This window comes from Protopterus annectens, chromosome 6.part0, assembly GCF_019279795.1.
Source record: "Protopterus annectens isolate FY-2018-M chromosome 6.part0, PAN1.0, whole genome shotgun sequence".
NCBI classification, from domain to species: domain Eukaryota; kingdom Metazoa; phylum Chordata; order Ceratodontiformes; family Protopteridae; genus Protopterus; species Protopterus annectens.
This window is the reverse complement of record NC_056737.1, coordinates 1,065,143,708-1,065,169,498: the sequence shown is the minus strand read 5'-3', so window position 1 is coordinate 1,065,169,498 and position 25,791 is coordinate 1,065,143,708. Positions and strand designations below refer to the sequence as shown.

At 36.5% G+C, this 25,791-nt stretch overlaps 1 protein-coding gene across 1 annotated transcript in view; it reads right to left on the bottom strand.

The window, feature by feature from the left end:
* VIPAS39 (VPS33B interacting protein, apical-basolateral polarity regulator, spe-39 homolog) overlaps positions 1-25,791 on the bottom strand; it is a 1,635,849-nt gene that overhangs the window by 92,164 nt on the left and 1,517,894 nt on the right. The window lies entirely within an intron of this gene.

Here is a 25,791-nt window from a genome sequence, read left to right as displayed (position 1 = left end):
CAAAATCCATAAAAAGTGAATGTGGTTAATACAGAGACTTACAGCAGTTACAGCGTATGATAATGCCATTTGTAAGGTTTGCCGTCATTTGTGTAAACGTGTGGTCCATACATGTATAGTAGTGGAAATGCCTGGATAAGGAAAAACAGAATTGCCAACTACTGGATGCAAGTAATAAAGACTGTTGAAAAGAGTATGAGGCTGTCAACACTGTATCAGGAGTGCATTAAGCTGTGCATAAGGGTTAATGTGCTAATGAAGCAATGGCGAGGTAATGTTCGGTTGATGTGAACTCATTCCTGCTTATTGTTTTGTGGTTTTAAGTTTGTGTTCGTCGTCACAGTATTATTGCTTTCCTGACATGTAACTGTCAATGTGCACACACTGAGAATGGAGACAAAAGAGTTTGAGAAATAAGAACATTTGTTTAAAAGGGTATCACCTGATGATTCTTAAGGGTCAGTGTGTTAACATGTGGAATGCTGTGAGGCATATCTGTCAACCTAAACACACAAAGAATGGGTAAAACACCTTGGAAAAATAGGAACATCTCTTGAAAATATGAACTGAACATGGGGAGAAAGGCTTTGCAAAAATGGGAACGTGTTGACAATGTCAGCATGTAATTATAATAACATTTGCATTACTTTTCTGTCTATATTTCACGCCACGACTGCTGCCCTGTTAACGGAAAAGTACCAATAAAACAAATGATCTCCATCTATCTATCTATATATACGGCTCCCCACTTGAAATGTCAGCACTTAAAATGCCAATTGACAAAAAGTCAGAAAAAAAAAAGACCGAAAACACAGGAGCAGAGTGAATTTCGAAAACTGTTATTCTCCTTAAAACTTCTTTTTTTGCAGGGGGGTGGTTGAGTGCCTCACACCTCCAATTGCACTACCCCCACCCCCGAACTTATATATACCAACTCTAACATCGCTATACCTCAGAGAAAAGGGAATAATCTGAGAAATGGCATCTCAACTTAGTATTTGTAAGTCCATTCTTTTGGCCATTCAGTCTTCTAGCAGGTCCCGACATTTGAAATGGTTACCTAATATATATATATATATATATATATATATATATATATGGTTTACCAACATAAGGTCGACTGGTGGATGGTCGAGCACATATGTCTGAAAGGATTGCGGCGACATTCAACAATTGTGAATGCAGGTGATATGAATCGCAAACTCGTGTCCCCTTTTTGACCCATGGTAGCACTCATTTTTGGGTGTGGAATGGTCAGAAATGTCGATTTCGGCATTTTTGCGACACGACATTCTGTTTGGCATGCCAGGATTTGCTAACAAAATTCGCACATATATAGGTTCGAGCACTATGTGCTCGATCTTATGATGGTAAACCATAAATATATATATATATATATATATGTATATAAACATATATATATATATATATATATATATATATATATATATGTTTATATATATATATATATATATATATATATATATATATACACACACACACACTCACACATATGTATCTATACATCTACAGCAATCTATATATATATATATATATATATATATATATATATATATATATATATATATATATAAGTTCATAGGTGATTACTAGGCTGATGACTACTACATATAGATATATATGATCCTGTCATGAAATGTTGCAGGCTCAAAAGAGTCACAAATGGTAGAACAAAAAAGACAGAATCATAGAACACTGAATGACTCATAAGAATGAATCACAAAACACTGACTACTTATCTTCCACTAAATGAAAAAAAAGCCACATATCAGTAAACCATAGCTACAAAACCGAGATCAAGTGTCATCTAGGTAATAGCACTGTTAGTGAAAGGGTTTTTAGCAAAATAATGGTCCCGATTCCAAAAGACATACTCTCAGTTTAAGTAACTACTTACACTGAGAACAGGTGCTCTGGAATATGGCTCCCTGGTGTAAGTCTGTTTATAGATAGGCCTTACACTGAAGTAAGTTACTTACACTGAGAACATGTCTTTTGGAATCATTGCACACTTACACTGCGAGCAATTGTTTTGGAATCTGGCCCAATGTGTGGTGTTTGTCCCCCTGCACCACCTTACTCATTTCGGCTAGCCTTAACCATAACCCTATCCCTACCCCTGCCCTTACACATTACGTTACTAAAAACCTTTTCTTAACAGTACCATTATAAGACAAAAGGACACAGAACACGCAACATTGACTCTGTCCCCCTTACCTAACCTTTACGCTAACCCTAACCAACTTCTATAGCAGAGTCTTGCACATCTTCACAACCACCACTTTTTTATTCAAATATTAATTTTTCTGCACATTCCTGATTACCTACACTATATAAAACTAAATTCAGCCATACGTGAGTCACACAAATGAGCAATCACTCATTCCTTTATTTTCTTTTTTTATACCCACAAAAACTTTTCAATCAAATGAGTATTCCACATTTTGAGTTATAACCATACATGAATATATACCTATACAAACACATATATCTATATCTATCTAAATATATCTATAGCTATGTATATATCTACACATATACACACATACATATACATATATATATCTTCATATATATGTGCATAGATATATATATATATATATATATATATATATATATATATATATATAGATATATATATACACACACCCATATATACACACACCCATATATACATGTACACACACACACACACACACACACACACACACACATATATATATATATATATATATATATTAGACACACACACACACACATACACATATATATATATATATATATATATATATATATATATATATATATATATATATATATACCTACATCCACATACACGCATGCACGTGCGTGTATGTGGATGTAGGTATATACACGCATGCACGTGCAAGCGCGCGCACACACACACACACACACACACACACGATTCTAGCAGTGAAGGTCAACTGAAACTTACAGTGACCATCAAAACAGCAAACAAAAGCAAGCTTCTACATATTTCAATGAATGCTAAAATGACCAAACATCAAACAAGTGACCATATATTTAAAAACAGAACCTAGCAAAAAATTACAAATGAAAGAAACAAAAAAACACCCATTATATTTTTTGCAGAGGGGGCAAGCACCTCATGTATCCTATCTGGAGGGCTACGCCCTCAAAACACTTGTTATTTTATGTATACCCAACTTAAAGATCATAAAATTCTGGGGAAAAGGCACAGTCTTAAACCCAAACCCTGGTACTGTGAGATCTCGCACAGCCTATCTACAATTTGCTCATACCCACTTCCCTGACCCATTCCTCTACACTTAATAAGGTCACCTAATAAGAACCTTACTGTATACAATTCTCTTTTAACAAACCTAGGCTACATTATAAGTGCTGCAGACCAATCATTGAAATGGAATGAGATTACTTAAATTAAACAAAAATTATTGACTGCATAAGTTTTTTTTTAAACAAGAAACATCTTTATTAAATCATCACATATGACATAGGCTATCATAAATGTATTTATATAAATGAAAACCAAACTGACATAATTTTAGTTGCAAACATTATATACATCACAAACCATACTGACATAATTTTAGCTGCAAACATTACACATCACTTATAATCTATTCAGTCACTGTCAGTCAGACATTACAAAGCTCATTCAAATAATGCCTTATTTTAAACCTCGTTCCTCCTCTGCATGTATTGTTTCCACAACTTCCATTTTTTCTAGGTAATCTGCTCCTACCCTTTTGTAAAGATCCCAATTCCAGTCATGTTATCCCTGTTACTATATTCACTACTTCTAGTACAGTTGGTTTACACTTTGATTTCCAATTCCTAGTAATTGCTTTTTGGCAGACACCATAATTAGACTCAGCAAGCCTTACTATATCTAGGCAATTCTGATTCTGTATCATAGCTCAAAAAATAATTTCCTTAGTTACACCAATTTACTCACCCAGTATCTCACAGTCAGAGTGGTCTACAGGGGATTTTTAAAGTCTGCCAACTCATTACACTCCCAGAAAATATGCTCCCAATTATCTATTTCTTCCCCAACACATCTCCAAAATTTGCTGTCTACCTGAGGAAAAATCCTTTGGAGTCTACTTGGGGTATAAAAATACCTATGTAAACACTTTCAAGCAAAGATCCCAAATCTTCTAGACTTTGTTGCAGGTTTGGGAGAGATACATATATTCCCCATTGTTTCTTTATGAATTGCTTATCCAGTCTCTCTTCCTAATACCTTCTAACCTCCTCTGACTTGATTTTTATAGTTATCATGCAATATGTTGTATGCTCTACTAATTATTCCTTTAACAGCAGCTTCCCTTCTAGATTCTACTAAAAATTCTACCAGTGCTAGTCTTTTGCTTAGGATTCCCTGATTTCTTTCTCTTTGCCTATATTCTGATATCAATCCTTGATAGGGAATGCTATCTCTAACCTGCAGTCCAAATAAATTATTGGCCTTTTCCCATTCTATTACCTTTCCCTCTCTAATTATTTGTTCCCAATACCTTACTTCTTTTACCAGTTTCCTCCAATAAATTCCAGGCCCTCTTACCTATTGTCTGTATCCCTAACTGCAGTAATCCATATTGGCAGAATCTCCTTTCTCCATTCCTGTGTTGGCTTAGCACTTAGAATACTTTCTGCTACTTTATGAATATAATATTCTGTACGGTTCTTGTTATTCTTCTTCAGGATCTGTATCTAAAATCCCAGTCTCTCCTTGCTTCTTGAGCTGCCCCCCCTGTTTCATCATCATCCCTTTCCACTTTGAATTACAGGTTTCTGCTTGTGCTATGTATAGGAGCCTTAACTGTATATCTCTGAAATATCCCTTCAAATCAGATAATCCTAAAACTCCTTGGGATGATCAACTTATCCCACTTGACTCTTGCCCCCTTCCCCTCCCAAATAAAATCCATCAACTGTTTATCAATTACTATCCACAATTTCTCCTCTGGTTGATAAAAATATGCCTGACCTGTGTATGCAACTAAAGTGCCTAAAAAGATTGTTAGCGCTTGTATCTTACCTGTATCCATATGCAACAGTTTCCAGTTTCTTAGTTTTGGTATTATCTTTTGTTTAGTCTCTTCCTACATAGTTAGCTGCCATAGCTGAATCCTTTTTAATCCAGCCTTCTAAATACTTCATTTTCTAATGTCCCATAAATATGGATATTGCTGAACCAATTAATGGGTGGGTAAATAGTTTCCAGCACTTGTTTTATCTTCATTAATTTTATATCCAAAAACAAAAAAACAAACAAAAAAAAACAGAACTGCCTCGCAATATTCCCCACTACACTGAAATGTCCTTTTCTGGTTCCATCAGGTACACAATAATATGAACACCATGCCAATTACATCCTTGAATTTCTGAGTCCCTTATTTTCTTTGCCAATGGTTGTAAAATAACACAAATAACAAATTGGAAAGAGGACACCCATGCCTGCTTCCTCTATTCAGACAAAACTTATCAGAGAAGAACACTCCCTCTTCGATGTTTGCCTCTTATCCCTCATATATCCATCCTTATTAATGTATGAGGAAATGCAAATGCTTCCATTGCCTTGCTCATAAAATCCCAGATTACTTGGTCAAATACTTTCTATGCATCAAGACCCACCAATATTAGATGAGACTTGAGATGAGATGAGTCTTTACTATTGTTATACACTACAGCCACCACAGCTTTTTTCCAAGATGTTGGTGCCTCCCCGTTTTTAAAATACTGTTAAATAAAACATTCCAAATTGTTATCACTTTCTTCCCTCCTAGCTTCCAAACTTCCAATGGAATACTGTCTACTCCTGGAGATGTTTCAGCAGATTGGTTATACATCACTGTTTTTATCTAATCTCCTCTCCTCCTACCTTAACTGTTAGTTGTCGAGCCTCATCTTCCTCTAACTTTGGCACATTTAAGTCTTCCATAAATATTTATATTTGTGCTATTTCTTGATTTCCCCACTTTTCTACTTTATACAACTTTTCATAACATTATTGAAATATCTGTAATACCTCTAGAGAATCTGTGGTTATTTTTTCTTGTTATAGGCTCCCTAGATTTGGCGTTAACCCTTTCAAATGTTTTGCTGCCTAAGTCACTGGTCCAACAGTTTTTGTGCTCTGGAGTTATTATCAGAAACAGTTACTTAACAGCAGTCTTTCTAAATTCATGCATATCATCCATGTACTTCTTAATTTTGTACTTAGCACTCTGCAAATGTGCATCTTCTTGTTCTGTCAGATGTGCCTTATTTTGTAATACTTCAACCTTTGTCAGCCTTTCTAATTATTTATTACTTCTTAACCAGATCTTTTTTTCTTTTATTTCTACCCTGTTTTTAAACTCCACTTTCATTTTATCCAACTCATTAGCTATAACTTCTAGAGTACTTTCTATCTTCCCTTACAGCTCCCAGGCAATGTCCAGTACCCATTTCTTAAATTTATCTGTTTTTAACAGGTAGGTGAGGAAGCACCAATGCGTCATCCTTACTTCATTACCCTGCATTTTTATATTAGAAATTATTGACACATGATCTGAAATAGTTATTGGATGTGTATCAAAGTTCTCAATTAAATGCACATGTTCCTTTGAAATATAACTTCTGTCAAGTCTAGCCCAGTTATTGTACCTTAGGGAATAACAGTAAATTCCCTCTGCGTTCCTACAAAGGAATTCATATCTTCCATACCAAACATTTTCACTAATTTCTTCAGATATTTACCCTTGTTATATTTTCCCTTCTAAGCATCCTCATTGTTGCAAATCAAATTCCAGTCCCCACCTTTAAGTAATATTCGTTGCTGAAAGCTGATGATGTCTCCTAATTTTTAAGCTCCAAAACAACAGTTTTAGGTGGAATATAAATACATGCCAGTGCAATCCTCATCCCTTGCCAATAGCCCCTTACTACTACAAATCTGCCACTACTATCTTTCCCCCCTTCTATCACTATTAGAGCTCATCTAGCAATAAATATAAGTACATCCCTTTTTCCTTTCCCCTGACATTTTGTAGAATATCCATCTTGAAAACATTTCTTTATCAAATTCACAAGCTCAGTTCTTTCCAAATGTATCTCTTGTAGCATTGCTATTTCCACTCTGAATTTCTTAACATAATTAAGTATTCTTTCCTTTTTGTCTATAGCTCTGATACCATTCACATTCCAAGATAACATGGAAAGTGTCAGCATTACTTGTGATTACACCCATTTACTATATACGGCAGTTTTTTTAAATGTCTATTACCAGCTTTTGTGATACCTGTGCCCATTAATATCTGGCAGGTTAATGCTTTATACATTTTTCATCATTTTTGATCATCATCAACATTGGAAACTATGTCACATTTTATAAGATTTTTTGTTTTAATAAAAACCCTATAAAAACAAACACCGCCCAGGACACCCCATAACCTATTAATTTAATACAAACTTACATAACTATATGCACACCTTCAAATAATGAAGTTTAGCCCTCCTAATAGTAATATTTGTGCCAAATAGACATCTGCTAACACATGCCCTAATTAACCTGAAATTGAGATTATAAATGCTGAAACACATTACTTCTGCTTCTACTTACAATAACTGCTCTTTTTTAATCTTTATTCCCTTTCCAAGATGCAAAAACTACTTACACATTTTCAGAAATCATTAACTTTTTGTCACAAAGAAACCAGTGTTCTTTTATTGCCCTATCAACCTGCCTTCACGAAAATGTAAGAGAAATATGTACTCCTCTGTTACAGCCTAATAGACAAGCTGAAACATTTATTACTAAAGGAAAACTTTTGATTATATCTGGTATTCCCATATTTACTTGTTTTCACATAAAATTTATTAGATTACGCCAAGGGTCTTAATCCGGAAATTCACCTATGCAAAAGTAAGAGAAGACATGTTGGCTCTACATATATTATGACTTAATCACTTTTACCCCATCCCCAATCTCAATAATCGAACATTACAGCCTATTAACTTAAACATGGCTTTGCCTAGCTTTTCTTCTCTTTTTGCACTGTAATGCCTACTCTTCTTAATACCAAAAAGAAGAAAGAAAGAGAAGAGGAAGGGAAAACGGCATCTCTTTGCTGTAATAACGTAATCACATATAAGAACAATTAAACATACTTTACTATTCTAATCCTGTGCTTTCCTCTGTTTCTTAAGCATTCTCCTTTGGAACAGTGAAAAGGTTTCACAGATAAAGTCTCTCCATGAGCTTTATTATCAAAAGAATGAAAAGCAAAGTCCCCTTCTGTTTGATGGCTGATTTTTTGTTGGACAAACTTTTGCATTTCCTCCTTAGCCTGCTCTGCATCACAAAATGACTTTGATCCTACAGGAAAAAATATTCTGATGACAACTGGATACAGCAGTTTTAAATCTCACACCTACCTCATGATATTTCCAGATTACTGGAATATTTTTTTCTCATCTGCCTGGTGTACAGTGAATAATCCTTTTCCACAAACACTCTACTGTCTCCAGCTTTGAATACTTTGCACTTTTGCCACAGTTTTGCCAAGACCAACTCTTTCTGACAGTAAGTTTGCATCTTTACTAATAAAAGTCTTGGCTGCTTTCTCATGGACAGATATGGAGCATACACATGGTGTGCCCTTTCAATTAACAGTTTCTGCTGTGGAATACCAGTTAGTTACTTATTTGTGCCTTCATAACATTAACACAGTCTGTTCCTTGTAGTTTCCCTGGTACAGCAAAAACTCTCAAATTTTCCCTGTATGTGCTAGCCTCTAATTCTACCATTTTTGAAACATCTCTTCTTGAGCAGTCTCATACTCAGCTAGCCTTTGCTTCATTTTGACCTCTGATTTTTGCAGTTTTATCAACTCATCTGAGTAACTGCTTAAAGCTTTTTCCATTTTTTCAAGCCCTTTGTTACTTGGGTTGATATAGGCCTTCAGTGTTTCATCTATTGTAATCAGCTCTGAGCTTATTTGACTTATTTTCCTCTAGATTACTGGAAGCCATGTCTTGCACCAAAGCTGGAGTTTGAACTGCTTTTTGCTGAACAGCAGCAGGATTCTTCCCAGTCAGTGTTTTCTCTTCACATTTTCTAGTTGATTTTCTTTCAGGCTCTCTTAGCTTCTTCTTTGCAGACATCCAGGTAGTGCACTTACTAGCCAGTAAGTGAATTTTACTCAAGCTTACAAATATCACTGGTTCTTGTCTCACAGTTTCTGTTTTCACAGTGGGAGAGCTGAATTTAAGTTATTGATCAGTATGCAACCATCCTGGAAGTCTGCAAGCAATTAATCTTGGGAGTTCTGACCAATCTTTTCCGAGGGAAATGCAACAGTTAAAGGTACAATGGCAAGTAGTTCAGTGAAAAATAAAGTTTGAAATTATGGGAAATGAATAAGAGATACAAGCTTCCCTAGTAGTCTTAATATTTACTTCTTTTAATAGAACAGTGTACAGTTTGAATTTATTTACAGATAGCCAGTGCACATTTTCTTAGGGCTATAAGTTAAAGTTTTCTGAAATCTTACAAGCTGTTTTTCACATAAGGGAGGGGAACAGAGATAAGGAAAAAAACAAACATCAATCAGTGTAAGTGGGAACACTGGCTATAGCATGCATAGTTCAGCATTGGGTGACCTTAATATTAGTTTCAGTAATACCTATGGGTCCAGCTGTTGACTTGGAACAATTGTTCCAATCTGGCAGGTTAAACGTAATTTTCTGAAGATGGACATAGTTTTATGTGTTTGTTCTGAGTTAACTGGGAATGCAGGCATTCTAAAAGCATATTTTGTTATTTGTTTGAGGGTTTTCATTAAAACAAAAAGTCTTGAAAAACGTGAAATAGGTTAAAATGGAGATGAGAAGAAACAACTGTATAAAAGACTTGCGTGCCAAACAGTGTGTGCGTGTAACACAAAAGTTGGAAATACACATTCCAAGAAAACCTGTCATGTATAATAGGTGGAAACAAAAGCTTTTTATAATAATGGCTACTCTATTCATATTACATTGGAATGTAAATGGCCTTACAGGTATAGATAAAAAGTACAGAGTGCTGAATTATATTAAGAAATGCACAGTGCAAATAGCAATGCCAGAAGAGACACATTTGGAAAGAAATGAACACTGGAATTTGACAAAGAAATACATTCAGGATTGATATTCAGCAGAATATCGGGGACAAAGAAAAAGGGGAATAATTTTTCTAATTGCTAGAGGGGCTCCAATAGTGACAGAAAAGTAAAAACAAAAAGGCAACAGTAGCAGATTTGTGGTGATAAGGGGCTGCTGGCAAGGGAGGAGGATTACTTTGGCATGTATTTGTATTCCATCAAAAACTGCTATTATAGAGCTTAAGAAAATTTTGGGAGAAATAATCAACTTTCAGCAAAGAATATTACTAATAGGTGGGGAATGGAACTTGACTTGCAATGGTGAGGATGTATCGGGGGACCAAGAAGGGAAAATGTAACAGAACAGGGTAGATTTCTGAAGTAATTTATGAAAATATTTGGTATGGAAGATGGAATTCAATAGTAGGAATGCCAACAGAATTTACATGCGACTCCCCAAGGTACAATAACTAGGTGAGACTAGAGAGACATTATATTTTCTCAAAAATGAACATTTAATTGAAAGCTTTGACACACATCTGATAACTATTTAAGATCATACACAGATAAAAAACTAAGATAAAAATGCAGGGTAATGAAGTAAAAATGAGACACTGATGCTTTCCCACTTACCCGTAAAAAAATGGGAAAGTTAAGGAATGGTTAGTGGAAATTATTCGAGAATTATTATGGAAGACAGAAATATCTTCAGAACTTATAGCTAGTGAGTGGGATAAAATGAAAATCAGGTTTAAAAATAGGGCAGAGATAAAACAAAAAGAGATACGGTTAAAAAATAGGAACTACTAAGAGGGGTGAAAACGGTTAAAGTATTATGGAATAAGGGAAATCTCACAGAATAAATAGAGATGCAAATGCATAGTGCTAAAGAGAAAATAAGGGAGTACCCAGATAACTGCATGAGTTTAGAAAGATTGCTGTCAAGCAACTATTTTTTGATAATAAATCTAGAACACAGAAAACTTTTAGTACAATGGCTTAGGAAGCAGAAAATGGAATGGGTTGTCACCAAACTTAGGGATTATATAATGAGAAAAATAACCAAAAATCCTTTAGAGGTATTCAACATATTTCACAAATTTTCTGAAATTTTGTACAAAGCAGACAGATGTAGAATCCAAGAAAGAGCACAACTGGAAATATTTATGAAATACTTAATTATGCCACGGTTAGGATTAGATGAGGCTAAGCAACTAACAGTTAAGACAGGAGGAGATGAGATGAAAACGGTGATGTATAATTCATCTTCAGGGAAGTCTCCAGGAACAGTTTGTATTCCTGAGAAAGTTTGGAAGTTAGGAAGGAAGAAAGTGGTGAAAATGACAAAGATCTGGAAGATTTTGTCTAACAGTATTTTAAAAGTAGGAGAAGCACCAACATTTTGGAAGAAAGTTGTGGTGACTGAATTACCTAAAGATGTTAAAGACCCATCAGATCCAGCTTCACGTACACCCATTTCAATTTTAAACCATGATTATAAAGTGCTTATGCCTATAGTAACTAAAAGAATGACAAAACATTACCAATATTGATATATATGTATCAGTGTGGTTTTGTGGAGGGAAGGCAAACATTTGAGAGCATTAATAGAACAATGATGACCCAGAGGGGTAGCTGAATGTAAGGAAGTACCACTGTTGTTGGTTTATCTTTATGCAGAGAAAGCATTCAATAGACTAAGCTGGGATTTTATGAGTAAAATGGAAACATTTGCATTCCCTGATGCAATAATAAGATTAATTAGGAGGATATATGAAGGATCATAGTCAAGAATTAAAATGGGAGGGGTCCTCACTGATAAGTTGTGTTTAAACAGAGGAACCAGGACGAAGTGTCCTATTTCCCCTTTATTATTTGCTTTACATTTAGATCATAGGTAGGTACTATGCTATTGGCCCTAGGGCCTATATAAGCCTAGCCAAATGGTACCCTGTCTTTTGCCACCCAAGAAAATTATTTTCCTGTGCCCCTGTCAAGCAGAGCCACAGAAGTGATCCCAACTGACAAATAAAATAAGGGACACAGAAATGTAAGGATATAATTGGTCTGGTAATTATTTGCAGATGATAATATTTTGCACCTGATAAATCCAGGAAAAAGCACATCCCAGTGCTCTGGAACATCTTCAGCCAGTTTCAAGTCTTTACAGGATATAAAATTAATTAAGATAAAACAAAGGCTATAGCCATAATTTACGTACCCACACACAAATTGGTTCAGCAATACTCATACTTATGGTGACATGATAAGAAAAAGTATTTAGGAATATAGATTACAAAGGCTTCTGTTACAGCAGGTAAAGATATGGGAAAAGACTAAACAAAAAATAATACAAAAACTGAGAAACTGTAAGCTCTTTTTTTGGATATGGATAGTTAATATACAAGCAGTGAAAATGTTTTTGGTCCCTTTAGTTTTATATACAGGTCAGGCATATTTTTAACAACCAGAGAAGAAGTTGTGGGCAATAATTAATAAAGAGTTGAAGGAATTTATCTGGGAGGGGAAGATGGCAAGAGTTAAGTTGGATAAGTTGATCCTTCCAATAGAACAAGGTGATTTAGGATTAGTTCATTTGAAGGGATTGTTTAGAGGTACACAGTTAAGGCTAATATATATCACACAAGCAGAAGGTTATAATTCAAAATGGAAATGGATAATGAAGTAGGGGGAAGTTCAAGACAAAGACAGAGTGTGATTTGGATACGGATCCTTACGGAAAATAATTAGAACCATACATACTATATTCTTAAAGTGGCATAAAGTATTTTAAGAACTAAGCCAGTATGAGAAGTGAGAAAGGAGATTTTGACTATTGGGATGACTAGAAGTAGGGGTACAGAAAATAGGCAAGATAGGGCTGGAATTAACTAGAGAAAATGGCGGAGGACCCAATGTACTGGTAACAAATAATTATTAAAAAAAAAAGGTAACAGAGTGGGATGAGGCTAAGAAGAGGTTTGTACTACAGGCTACAGTCTGTCTTCCCTATCAGGTATATCAGAATATAACCAAACGAAAGGGACAGGAGAATCTTAATTGAAAGGCCTGCTTTGTTGGTATTTCTAGTTGAATCTAGATCAGAAGCTGCTGTTAAAAAAAGTGATAATGAGTATGGCATGCAAAATATTGCATGACAACTGTAAGAATCAGTCAGAGGAAGTCAGAAAAGACTGGAGAGAGAGACTGGATAAGCAATTTACAAAGTCAAAATGGGAAGATATATGCATGGCTCCCACGTATGCAAATAAGTCTAGATGGTTTAAGATCTTTGCTTGTAAGTGTTTGCATTCTCAAGCTTACATCCCAAGCAAACTCCAAAGAATTTTTCCTCAGGTAGATGGCAAATGGTGGTGGTGTTATGGGGAGGAAAGTCGAAACTGGGAACCTATATTTTGGGAGTATAATGAGTTGGCAGACTTTTTAAAAATTCCCAACATAGTACTCTGTCAGAAATATTGGGTGAGAAATGGGTGTAACTAAGAAAATGTTTTTTTGTGAGCTGGGACACAAGATCTGAATTGCCTTGACATAGTAAGGTCTTAAGTTTAATCTGGTGATTGTCAAAAAGCAATTATTAGAAAATGGAATTTTAAGTCTAAATCAACTGTATCTGAAGTAGTAAATATTGTAACAGAGATAAGATAACTGGAAATGGAATATTTAGAAAAGAGAAGGAGCAAATTACATACAAATAAACAGAAGTTGTGGGAACAATACATGCAGAATAATGTTCAGGAGGAGGAGTAAGGTTTAACGCAAGGCAGGAATTAAACAATTTATATAATGCTGGACTGAGGATAGCTATAAAAAAGGAACATATGTGATGTATAATGTATGTAACTGGAAACAAGTTAATATGATTTGTTTTTGCCTATGTCTTTGCGACAATTTAATAAGGTGTTAAAAAAATTGTAACAGTTTGCAGAAAACAAGGTCAGATATTTGCTGAGAGCTCCCAAATACCAGAGCTTATCAAAAACCATCCAGTACTGGTTTGTGATTTACTGTACAACTGCTTGGCAGGAGAAGATTTATTCTGATTTATATTTTATTTGTACCTCTGATTTTTACTGTTATGTAGAGGTGTGACTGCAAGACATTGTGAGCAGAAGATATTGCTCACTTTTGCCCACAACATAAATGGTAGTCCAGCGTTTAATATGACTGGCACAACTGGACAAGTCAAAATGACTGCTTTATGAATTACTTATTTATGAACAATAATAGCATATGTCACAAATATAAACTAGAAAAACCAGTAAAATAAATCCATATGAACCAGGAATCCAGGACGCCAATTAGATAATGTAGGAACAATCCATCTTTAATAAACCAACAGTTTTAGCGCTTTCATCTCGTGATAGAGACTTCATCAGAAACAATTAACCACATTTAATTAAACATTTATATAGTGTTTGAATCAATGACATCACATAATAATTAACATTTAAACCAACACCAACCTAAAAATGTATATGAAGCTAGACTGTATATTATTAAATGTATATACCTATTGTATTGTTGTAAAATTTCATATTAGTATATAATGGCACCTTGAGTCTTATTTAAAACACAAAATTTAGTTTACAAACTTTATTAAAATACCTTGTTATATAATAATAAACTTCTGAATAATAAATAATAAATAAATATATTATGTAAGTTATATAAAAAATTGTGTAAAAAATCTCAACTAATGTGTAAATATGTAAACTTGTTCCAATTGAACATTTCAACTTTAAAATGTAAAAAAATAGTGTATATAAAAAAAAAATATATATATATATATATATATATATATATATATATATATATATATATATGTATATGTTATTCAAATATTGTTAGCCCTTTCAATAAGTAATGGTACTAATGACACAGTTTCATTTAGTCCTGGGGGAAACATAGAAGCCAATCTAAACTGCCATTGGCTTTCCTTCTTTTTTAACAAGTTTTTCCAGTCACCGCCCCTGGTATCTATTTTTATAGTGTCTAAAATACCAAAGACAAATTTCTTGAATTCAACACAAGAGGTGCTATGTTTATACAGAGCATTAGTGTTCTTGTGATTCTTAATATCATTTAGATGCTCATAAATTCTGTTTTTAAGAAGTTGTTCAGTCTTGCCTTCATAAAAATATTTACAGGTACAACACAAAGCCAGGTATACCACTCCTCTGGTGTTACAATTACCATTTTGTAAATGTACCTTGTTGTTCATAATGTTGTTTAATATTAAAGTTGGCTCAACACAAATATAAGAACAATAGTGACACATGCCACATCTTTTTGTACCTTGTTTTGGAAAGTATTAGGTCTTTTGTATTCCAAAAGTTTTTTCATATTGAAACCCATTTTGTTGACACATCTGGGTGTATTACCCAATTTCTTGTATATACCATCATTTGATCTGAAAATATTCCAATTCTTTTGGAAAATATTTTTGATAGCAGGGGTTCTTGTGTTATATGTTAAAACACAAGTGGTGTTAAAATCATGAATGTTTTCTCCCCCGACTGTAGTGTTTTCAGAAGAACCTAATAGGGGGATGTATTTTTGACCCCATTGATGGTAAACATTTTGTAGAGTGGAATTAATCAAATCTCTCCAAAAACATTTCTCTTAACAAAGTGAATTCATATTCCAGGTCTTCTTTGTGGGAGGTCATCCTGGCAATTCTAATAGCTTGCCCTTTTATTATACTAACCTTTTGTGATATAGGATGGTAGCTCTCAAAATGTAAGTAGGCATTACAGAATGTTTTCTTTCTGAATATTTTTGATTTAAACTGTTTGTTAGATTTGTCTTTGATAATAAAAAGTGTCAAGATAATTAATACTCATTGTGTTGTATTGAAAAGTAAAAGAAAGGAAGGCAGTACTACAATTGATGTAGTCTATAAAATTAATGATTTCTTCTTCACGGCCTCCCCACAAAATAAAAATGTCATCCAGGTATCGGAGATATAGTTTAATATGGGGCCAAAATGGGCCATCAAATACATATTGTGTTTCCCATCCTAATAGGACCAAATTGGAATATACTGGTGAACAAGTAGCACCCATAGGTACACCAGTAACTTGTTGATAAAATTCCCCTTCGAAACATAAGAAATTGTTTTCAAGAACTATGTTCATCAATTCACATATTAAATTTACCTTATCATTCTCAAGGTCCGAGAATTTAAATAGTACTTCCTCAAACAAAGTCATCCCTTCATTTTTGGGAATACATGTGAACAAGTCCTTAATGTCTATGGTTAAAAACAGAACATCATCTTGAAATAAATCTTGTTTGACACTTTTTAGAAATTCCCATGAATCTTTTAATAAATGAGGGGTCTTGTGAACTACATGTTGTATATAAGAATCAATGAATACAGATAGTGAATGTGTTTTAGATCCCTTAGCCGCCACTATTGGTCTGAAAGGAGGCCTAAAAATATCCTTATGTATTTTTGGTATTCCAAAAAATACCGGAATTTTAGGAAATTTTGTAGAAAGAAAGTCATACTCACTAGGACTAATTCTCCCTTCCAAAAGATATTCCTCTAAATAACTATTGATTCTGGAATAAGAAATGTTGATTTGATTTTTGGAAGTGTGACTATAAGTATTCTCGTCAAATAATAAATTTTGCATGGCGTTGGAATAATCCATACTCTTGAAAATTGCAATTCCCCCACCTTTGTCGGGAACCATAATGCGAATGCTGTGATCATTTCTTAAGTCACATAGTAAATTAAACTCATTCTTGGTTAAATTCCAATAATCCAACCTATAATTTTGTTTGAATTCATTATATATATCTTCCAAGACCAATTTTTCATAAGTTTCCAGTAAGGGATGTAAAGGTGGATTATACACACTCTTCTTTTTTAATCTCTTGTCCATGTCTGTAGTGTTTCTAACATTGTCCTGCAAAGGTTCTAAGAGTATCTCTAAGTTTAATTTTCTCACAAAAAGCTTCAAAGCTTCTATATTTTCTACAAGATCACCTCTATTAGATGGAATAAACTTGATGCCCTTTGAAAAAAGGTTAAAATGGTCATCAGTAATAGTCAAATCCGAGTAATTGTAAATAGTGAAACCTCCTCTTTTAAAAACAATATTTTCTTCTGGTATAGAAGGAATGTCAAAAGTGTCCGGGTCTAGTATGCATTCATGGGATGGGGAAACTGATTTCTTTTCTGGGGATAGTAAGTTCTGTTGTATTCCCCTTTCTTGTTGTAATAAGTGGGAAAATCCCTTTCCTCTGGATTTTGTATGCCCATCCCTTCCTCCACCCATTCATCCGTGTGCCCCGTGTTGGTTTAAATGTTAATTATTATGTGATGTCATTGATTCAAACACTATATAAATGTTTAATTAAATGTGGTTAATTGTTTCTGATGAAGTCTCTATCACGAGATGAAAGCGCTAAAACTGTTGGTTTATTAAAGATGGATTGTTCCTACATTATCTAATAATAGCATATGACTTGTGTGATTTACTCCCATAATTTGACTTAAATTACTAACTGCTTTAATTCTTTGAATTTTTTGGTCACTGACTTCATTTTTTTTCTTTTAAAGTTCTTTACTTTAATTATTTGTAGTCGAGAATGGATTATTTAATTGAGTATGCCATTACTGATTTGCTGAAGCACAAGTATGTTACCAAGTTTACTAAACTTTGTGTGTGTTTATATATATATATATATATATATATATATATATATATATATATATATACAGATATATATATATATATATATACACACACACACACACACACACACACACACACAAAAGCAATATGGAACACTGGAGGCTTGTGTTCTTCATGTCAAAATTTGGATTATTTGCTTACTGTTATTAATAGTTCAGCTAGACCTATTGAAAATGACTGCACTTAGGATCATAGGAGGTTACGAAGTTACTAGGCTAATGGCCCTGGGGCCCTTACAAGCCAACAAAAGAGTTTATCTCCAAAAAAGAAACCTCAGTCAGCGCATGCCACCCTTGTCAATGAGCGACAGAGATGGAACCCCTGGGACAAATCTGTAGTTTTCCAGCCACTCATCAAGGTTGCACTTGTAGAGGGTCAGTGAGGTACTTTGTTTGACATGCATGGAAAGTCTATTCCAGACACGGGACAGCCTCTGGGAGACAAACCTGTCTCTCCAGCAGGTTTTGTTGATGTTGCATACTAAATTTAGGCCTTTCAAGCAGGTAATGCGCGAAGAGTTAGAGTTATGGATATTGAGCATCTCTAGTAGGGCAGGGTTCGATATTTGATATTGCCTTGTAGGCGAGACAAAGATCACCTCTGAGCAATCTGTACAATACCGAGAAGAGTGATAGTGATTTGAGCCTGTCTGCATAGGACAGGTGCTGGAGGCCATGGATTCTCTTTGTGAGGTATTTCTGTGGCTTTTCCATTTGGTGCAGGTGCTTGGAGAGGTACATACCAAATGGGGCGTTATACTCCATTACTGGCCTAATGAGGGATGAGTAGAGAGAGGTAATAACCTCCTTTTTTCTGGATGCAATCCCTTTACTTATGAGATGAACCAAGTAATAGGCTTTTTTGACCACAGCTGCTATATGATGGTCGAATGTGAGATTGTTGTTAACCTGAGTACCAATGTCTCTCACTACAGGTTGTGTGCTTAGGGGGTTGCTGTTGATGTTGCAATCAGTAGGGGCCATGTATTTGCCGAATGGTATGATAATACATTTTTTTGCGTTTAACTTAAGGCCACGAGTAATTGGCACAGTTTAGTAAACAGTTGTTACATATATTAATGACTAAACTGATGACATAAAAAAGAAGTTATGTACTCACCATAACGTTCCATCTGTGTTGTTGCCTCTCATTTGCTCTTCAACCTATGGGTTTCGGATCTGAGCATCGAAACAGACTCAGCCATATACCAAAGCTGTAAGCTCCAACATCTGAGCTCCTCCCCTACCCATGATGATCCTTTCCTCCAAATCCCTCAGATCAAGTTTGCTGCAACCTAGTACATCACATAATTATAATACCAAAAGGCAAAAACAAATTACTTAGGATAAATGAATCAGCCAAGCTAGGATACTTCAGGAGTTCAAAAGGGAAACAGAAGTATCTGTCCAAAAAATATCTGTTAGGTCCTTGAAAAGGCAGGGGGATGTAGGGAGGGAAGGCTGAAGAGCAAGTGAGAGACAACACAACTGGAACATTATGTCGAGTAAATAATTTATTTTTCTGATGTTGTCTTCATTTGCTCTTCAACCGATGGGACAGAGTCCCCAGCTACTACAGGAATTTGGGAGGCCCTCAAGAAAGGATATTCTGGAGCACAGTAGAACCAAAAGACGCCCTTGACCTGGAAATAATATCCAGCTTGCAATGGGAAATAAAGGAACAGTATGATGGTTGGACCATGTAGCAGCTGCACAAATTTCATCTATGGGAAGTTTTGACCAAAAGGCTGAAGAAGTAGAAACAGATCTGGTAGAATGGGCTTTAATATGACCAAGTAAGGAAATGCCCTTGAAGGAATAAGCAAGTTTGATAAAACTGGTAATCCAATGGGCTAGCATAACCTTGGAAACTGGTTTACCTAATATGGACTTAAAGATAAAGCTGGTCAGATTTCCTAAATGTTTTCGTTCTGTCCAAATAAAATGTAGTTGTCTATGCACATCCAAAGTATGGAAAAGATACTTTCCCTTGTTTTGAAAGTTAAGAAAGAAAACTGGAAGATTGATGACTTGGTTTAAGTTAGCCTAAGAAGCGACCTTGGGCAAAAAGGAGGGATTAGTAGGTAAGGTAACTGTCCTTGTGAAAAATCATATATGAAGGTTTGCAAGACAAAGCCTGTAGCTCAGAAACCCTCTTAGAGGAAGTAATAGCCACCAAGAAAATAGTTTTCCAGGTAAGGAACTTCAAGGCTCCTTTCACTGCAGGTTCAAAAGGGGATGAGACTAAAGCCTGAAGAACTAAAGTGAGGTCCCAAGGAAGGGCAGGATCCTTGATAGGATGACATAGGAGAAAGGTACCCTTCAGGAAGACATTGCATAGTTTAGAAGAAGCTAGGGAAAAAGAGTTCTCCCCTACATGAAAATTGGAAATGGGAGCAAGATGTACCTTAATCGTAGAAAAACTTGCACCGTTATTAAAAAGATGAGCAAACAAGTCAAAAACTACAGACACCGGCACAGAAAAGGGGTCTAAATTGTTCTGATGATCCCAGATAGAGAACCTCTTCACTTACTGTCGTAAAGCTTCATAGTGGACGGTTTGTGAGCCGCAACCAAAATTTTTCTAACTGGGGAGGAAAGTCCAGGATTTCTACCCATCATTGTAAGTGGAGATACCAAGTGGTTAGTTTCAAGTTCAGGAGCTCTGGATGTGAGTGTCCCGAAGGATGGCACAAGAGATCTGGAGAGGCCTCCAGAATCCAAGGTGGACAAACCAGGTGAGACCAAAGAAAGGGGAACCACACTTGATGGGGCCAAAAAGGGGCAATGAGGATGACTTGGCACTTCAACCTCTGTGCTTTCTGTAGACATTTGGGAATGAACAGGAAAGCATAGACTGCAGGGCCAAGCATGGACTAGAGCATCTCTCTGTGACTGCCCCTGTGGAATGATCAAGGCAGAAAACTCGCTGCACTTGGTGTTGGAGGGAGACACGAACAGGTTGCAGCAAGGCTAACCCCATCTGTGGAAGATCATATTTGCCACTGCAGGATTTAGAGACCACTCATGAGGCATCAGGATGGTCCTGCTGAGCTTATCTGCTAGGATGTTTGACTTCCCTGGAATGTGCATCGCTATCAGAAAGTGGTTCGAAGAGCTCACCCATTGCCACAACCTCATGGTCTCCCAACACAAGGGATAAGACCTGGTTCCTCCTTGCTTGATAATGTACCAGACTAATGACATGTTATCTGTCTGAATATAGTTCCGGTGGGAAGAGAAAAGTGGAAAGCCTCCAACATGAGAAGCACTGCTCTCATCTCCAGAACATTTATATGCAAATTGGTCTCCATGGGGGACCACATGCCTTGAACTGTCTGTCCTAGATAATGTCCCCCTCCACCAGAGTTGGGAAGCATCCATGATCAGAGTGCCCAAGGGGAGAGGAAGGATAAAAGACCGGCCCTGGAGAAGGTCTGATTGTATCCACCAGATGAGAGATATGTTTGCCTGAGAGATCCTGATACGGTAGTTCAGAGGGTAACACTGAAGTGACCATTGCACAGCTAGGTTCCAGTAAAGCACTCATGTGAAGTCGGGTCAGGGGTACCAGAGTGATTGTTGCCACCATGGACCCCAAGGCCTGAAGAACAAGACTGGCTTGGGGGAAAGGAGTGTCCATAATCTGTCTGACTTGAGGTCTCAGACTGGATATTCTGTCAGGAGTAAGAATAGCTAGGGACTGAGGGGTGTCCTAGAGAGCTCTGATAATGTCTATGACCTGAACTGGAATCAGATGGGATTTGTTTAAACTGATAAATATGTCCAAGGTTAAAGCTAGCTGAAGTAGGTATTCTCTGGCTTGAAGCAGTTGATTTCTGGTGGGAGCAGTTAGGAGCTAATCGTTTAGGTAGGGAAATACCTGGAATCCTTGCAGTCTCAGGTGAACACCCTGGAAGCTGTGGTGAGACCAAAGGGCAGTGCTCAAAATTGGTAGTGACTGGCTCCCAGACTAAAGCAGAGATACCTTCTGGAGCACCTGCTCATCTTGATGTGATAGTATGCATCCTGTAGGTCTATATAGAGCATATCCAGTCATCCTTCTGCAGGAAGGGCAGAATGGACTGTAGCAAGACCATTCGGAAATTTGAGTTGGCAGCTGACTTGTTTAGGGAAGTAAAATCCAGAATGGGTCTGAGGTCCCCCGTCTTTTTGGACACTAAACAGAATCTTGAGTAAAAGCCGGATCTCAGCTGGTATGAGGGGGCATTTTGGAGGAGTCTTTCTGAGAGCAGCTCTGCAATCTCTAATGCTGCAGCCTCCCACTGATTGGGTGGAACATCAAGGAGGATCTTCCTTGGAGGAGGTTTATGGGAAAAGGGTATAGAATAGCCTCTGGATATAATCTTTAATGCTCAAAGATCTTTTGTGATGGCTTCTCAGACTGTTGGGTGTACAGCCACACATTCCCCCAACTGCCTCCAGAGTAGAGCAGTCGGGCAATGCTTCAGGACTGCAGATTAGGCCTGTCCAAGAAAGAATCTTGAGACCCTTAACTCACTGGACCCCCTCTGCCACGAGGGTGGCATCTGTTATAACCATTTCCCCCCTCTATCTCTGGGAGAAAGGTCCCCTTGTGAATCCTGGAAAGGATGCTGCTATTTACAGAACCACAGTTTCTTACCTCCACGCTGGTTCCTGGAAAGGACCACTGTGGGGTAGAGAAATGTTTTCCAATGGCAGATAAGGTCTTTCCTTCCTTTTCACTTTGGGAGAGTGTGTCTTTAACCACTGGAGCAAAAAAGGTTGCTCCATCGAAGGGAGCATTAACAAAAGACACCTTATAGGGTTCTGAAAAATTATACAGTCGCATCCACGTATGACATCTGACCGCAATGCCTGATCCGACTGCCCATGAGGCACCCTCTGCCACATGAGAGATTAACCTCATGGATGTGTTGGAAATAGACTGAAGGGTTGTCATTCTTGAGGAATAGGATTTCTGTTCTTTGGCAGACATGGACCCTGGGGCCGAGCTAAAGAGTTCCTTAACCAAGTCCCTCTGTAGCTTGGTTACATGTGCTAGGTAGTGCAGCTCACAATGCAAAGGCTGCTGAAGCATAAATCCACTTTCTGAACCTATCCAAAACCCTAGACTCCCTGTTAGGGGATGGACAGTGGAGCTCTGCTGGGCTAGCTCCTTTTTGGTGGTGGCGGCTGCAACCACCATGGCATTGGCTGGAATCTCTTCTCTCCAATTTGGATGATCAGAAGGGACACTAAGGATCTTATTGGGCTACTTAGGGATAGGTTCTACTGTGTCCATTTCCTTCCACTCCCTGTGGGACACAAGGTTGATAAGAGGGTCTACTGGGGAGGGACACCCAAGAAGTAGATGGGCCTGATCGAAAGGCTTCCAGAAGCACCGATTCCTCTGGATTAGGGCTTTTGGAAGACTACTCCAAAACCACTCCACCACAAACCAGCTCACCAATGATGCAAAAAAAAAACACACTGACAACTGGAGAAATGGTCACCATCCAGTTTACTATGCTCCTAGTACTTCGGCATAAAGCCTTCCAGGGAATAACTTCTCACTAGAATGGTGCAGTTTAAATACATTTCATTGCATCAAGTATTCAATTAAACTATGCAATTATTAATTATTCAGTGAGTCACGATGATTTAAAGTGTATAAACATCAAATAATACTGCCTAATACACTTAACATAATATAATGACATGCCTACCTAATATTTTCAACACTAATACAAAAACATACATATGCATCATTTTGAATTATAAAAAAATATATCTCATCTTATACATGCAAATCTAACTCCATGTTAAGCCCATGGGGCCAAAGTGTCCCAAAGTTAATAATATATCTACTTTCCATCCTCAAAAGGATGCACCTACATTCTACTCCCTGTACTGCAGAAGGTTTATTTAAAACAGTAAAAAATAAACTACTGGTGTTCCCATTATGAACAGCATGAAAATGTTGGGCAACTGGATTGTTTAAGCTGGCATTCCTCACATCCCCCAAATGCTCCATAATTCTTCTTTTAACCACTCTTCTGGTTTGACCTACATACCATTTTACAGGTTGACAATCACATCCAATGGCATTAACCACCCCACTGCTGCTACAACTATAGGATCCCAAAGCTGTAAACTTTTTTCCATTGATCAAACTACCTGAAATATTTCTAACTTTGTCAGACACCTTGCACCTCCCACATCTGAAAGTGCCTACTGTGTTTAAATGTTCTTCCCCCCTGCAAGTGACCCTAGTGTTAAGTAATTCCTTTAAATTATAAAATCTGCTATGTGAAAATATAACTCTGCCAATAAATACATTGCCCACTTCATCATCCTGCTGGATGACAGGCCAAAACCTATGCACCAATGCCTTTAATGTTGCTGAAAATGGGGAAAATTTGTTAACAAAAAATATCATCCTCAGATGCTTTTTTGGAATCTTCATACCCATAACATATCCTACGGCCCCCTGTTCTCAAAGGGGTAATCTGTTTTCTGGCTCTCTCTTCAGCCTTTTGTTAACACCTGTCTAGAATACCCCCTAATGGCTAACTTGGATCTAACAACATTAAATTCTTCATCTAATGTGGTCTTGTCATAAACATTGTCCCCAGTACGCTTAAATTCTCAAAAAGGAAGAGAATTAAGCAAATGTTCTGGATGCATACTGTCTGCACTCACAAAATTGTTAGCTGCTGTTTTCTTATAGAATGGCCTGAAAGACACTAATCTATTCTTATCAACAAAAAACTCCAAATCTAGGAAATGTATCTTATCCCTATGGATTTGGTAAGATAATGTGATACCATATTGATTCTGATTCACTTCCAACATAAACTGTTCAAAAAGACTAATTTCCCCTCTACACACAAAAAAAAAATCAATATATCGTTTAAAAACTAAAACATTTTGTGCAAAATATGTATTCCTATAAACATAACTATCCTCAAAAAAAAACATAAAAATGATGGCATATGATGGGGAGTACGATGCCCCCATAGTTGTACCTGTTTTTTTGTAGAAAATAAGCGTCTTCAAACCTGAAAATGTTGTGTTAGTGCAAACTCTAAGAGCTGTAATATGTAATTAGTTCTAGGACCTTCCCCCAATAACCTAGCTACTGCTTCTAGGCCCCAACAATGAGAAATGTTAGTATACAAAGGACATCAACAGTTGCCCAGAAAAAATCATCCTGCCATTCTCTGCCTCCCATAGCGTCTGATAGCTCTTTACCATTCTTAATATGTGAGGGGGCTCAATTCAGATGTTCCTTTAACTGTGCATCCAGAAAAATACCTATAGTCTGGAAATATCCCCCCTAACCCTGACACTATGGGCCTCCCAGGAGGATTCAACAAGTCTTTGTGTACTTTGGGGATGGCATCTTCATGTAATAAATCTTCCACCATGTTGTTGTATCCAAGTCTAAACATTAATACCCAATTACCCCTCTTGTCAGCTTGTGAAAAAACATAATCCTGTTTAAACTTCGCAACTGCCTCAATGCAGTCTGTTCATGCTTTCTCAAATTATAAGGCTTGTAACTGTCAAAAACCTTTTTATATTCCACTTGCACTTGTTTGTATAACACCTTCTCAAAATTTATTACAGCTGAAACTGTCCTAGGAAGGTTAAAAGGGCTGACATAAGGGACGTTAGCAATAGTTAATTTCCCATAGCCTGTTCTGTATGAAAAACCACCAACAATGTCATTCACATTCATCCATGAAAATATCCACAAATTCATTCTCATGCAGAGACAAATCAGTGTTCTTCATCATCCACACTACAAGCTGCATTACAATTCACACTGTTTGCATGTTTTTTAGAAAAAAAATGCTTTTAAATGCAGTTTGTGACAAAAAAGAACCTATCTTTAACATAATGTCAGCCAAA